Raw genomic sequence first — 1,951 nt, 5'->3', positions numbered from 1 at the left:
AGGCAGACACCGTCTCAACATTTAAGAGTAGGCTTAAGACTTTCGTCTTTGACAAAGCTTATAGTTAGGGCTGGCTCAGGAAAGTCTTGAACCACCCATTAGTTACGCCGTTAAGGGCCTAGACTGCTGGGGAACTTCCCATGATGCACCGAGCACCTCTCTCTTCCTCCTCCTCTCCATCTGTATGCAACCTCATACCATTAATGCATGTTACTAACGCGACTTCTTCCCTTTCCCGGAGTCTTGTGCTCTCTTGCCCCTTACCCTCTCTCCTACCAAAACTACTAAATACTACTAAAAGCCCCAGGTCAAATCGTGAAGAGGCATGACCACGTACCTTTTGCTGAGGGTGTGTAAATAAGTATCTGTACTTATCCATATCTGTAAGTATCTGTGTATGCCGGGATTGACTTTAGTGTTGTTTCTGCAACACAATTACAGACAAATGACTCAATTACAGACAATTCATTCAATATTCTTGGATTTGACAGAATCTTTTTCTGAGAAAGTCATTTTGTATTTCCCATCACCATTATTATAGTCCTGGTATTTTAGAAAAGTCTTTGGAACTACATTTGGACTTCTATTTAGGGAGACAAAATGTAGAAAATAAATGGAGAAAATGTGAAACTGAAGAACGTTTGCCTTTCTTTGGTTCTTTAGGGGTGTGGGGTTGTGCTCCATGAGGCGACTGGGTCTCATGATCTCAATATTTAAAGACTCACTACGGCCCAGACTTAATAAATACAGTGCATGAGAAATGAATACAAGACAATATGATAGAATACAATTAATAAAACAATGGGACATACGGTGAGAGAGCAGTTGTTTGACAAGTTCTTCATTAATGGAGCCTCACTATATTTAAACATTAATAACCAATTTGTTGAGAGTTGGGATTTTTAATATAAGTTGCATTTCACTCTACAGTAACCGTAGTCTACATACAGTTGGGGTATCTGTATTTGTCGTTTGTAGGCAGGAGAGCCATATTTCATTATTTACCGGGGTGGTTTTCTGAAGTTTGGTTATTTGATTTTTTTTTTTTTTTTAAAGGTTGAAACTAAACCAAAAATCCCTGGCACTTTGCCAGAAACAACTTTGCTTTGTGACAACGCAGGAGACAAGCATTAGCAAAGTGTAAAGTGTACATAAATGAATACAATGCAAGTATTTTTAGAGGTTAACAGAAAGTATTAATGCCTTATTTCTGCTGATATACAGTATTTCCATCTTTTCATCACTACTTGAACGTGAAGCTTGTTTGGAGAATTTGATATTTAAAACTTAAAAAACAAAAGAAAAAAAGGCAGATTTGATGTCATAAATACATTACATCACAAAGAACACATGAATACAGCAGACAAAAGAGTCCTACTAGCTTGTCAGATGAAACTCTGGTGTCTGGGATGGCCACTGATTTAGTTATTTTTTAGCTGAAAGCGACTAAAAACACGCTTTTCACTTTCACGTTCCCACCAGACATTATCTTCAGTCTCTAAAGTGTTTAAAGTTAATGTTTCCTTTCCTTGGGGCGGCTGTGGCTCAGTGGTAGAGCACTCGCAAGACACTGAACCCCGAGTTACCCCCGATGCTGCGCCATCGAGTGTAAATGTGTGTGTGAGTGTGTATCTGATGAGCTTGTTGGCCACAGTGTGTAAATGTGTGTGAATGGTGAATGGTTCCTGTACTATCTAAAAGAGCTTTGAGTAGCAGACTAGTTGAGACTTGAATGTTTGTAGTCTGTATTTGTCTAGCCCAGCTAATGTCTTGTATAAATGTCTTTGTCCTTATGTAACTGTATTGTTCTTTTAGTTGTCCAAATATGTCTAGTCCATATCGATGTCCTGTACAAATGTCTGTCCCAACGTGCTGTAACCATGTTTCATGTTTCTGCAGAACAGGAACCTGCTGGAAACCAGTTTGTAAACTGAGTCAGGCCCGTTTATAT

This window comes from Etheostoma spectabile, chromosome 9, assembly GCF_008692095.1.
Source record: "Etheostoma spectabile isolate EspeVRDwgs_2016 chromosome 9, UIUC_Espe_1.0, whole genome shotgun sequence".
NCBI lineage: Eukaryota > Metazoa > Chordata > Actinopteri > Perciformes > Percidae > Etheostoma > Etheostoma spectabile.
This window is presented reverse-complemented; position numbering follows the sequence as displayed.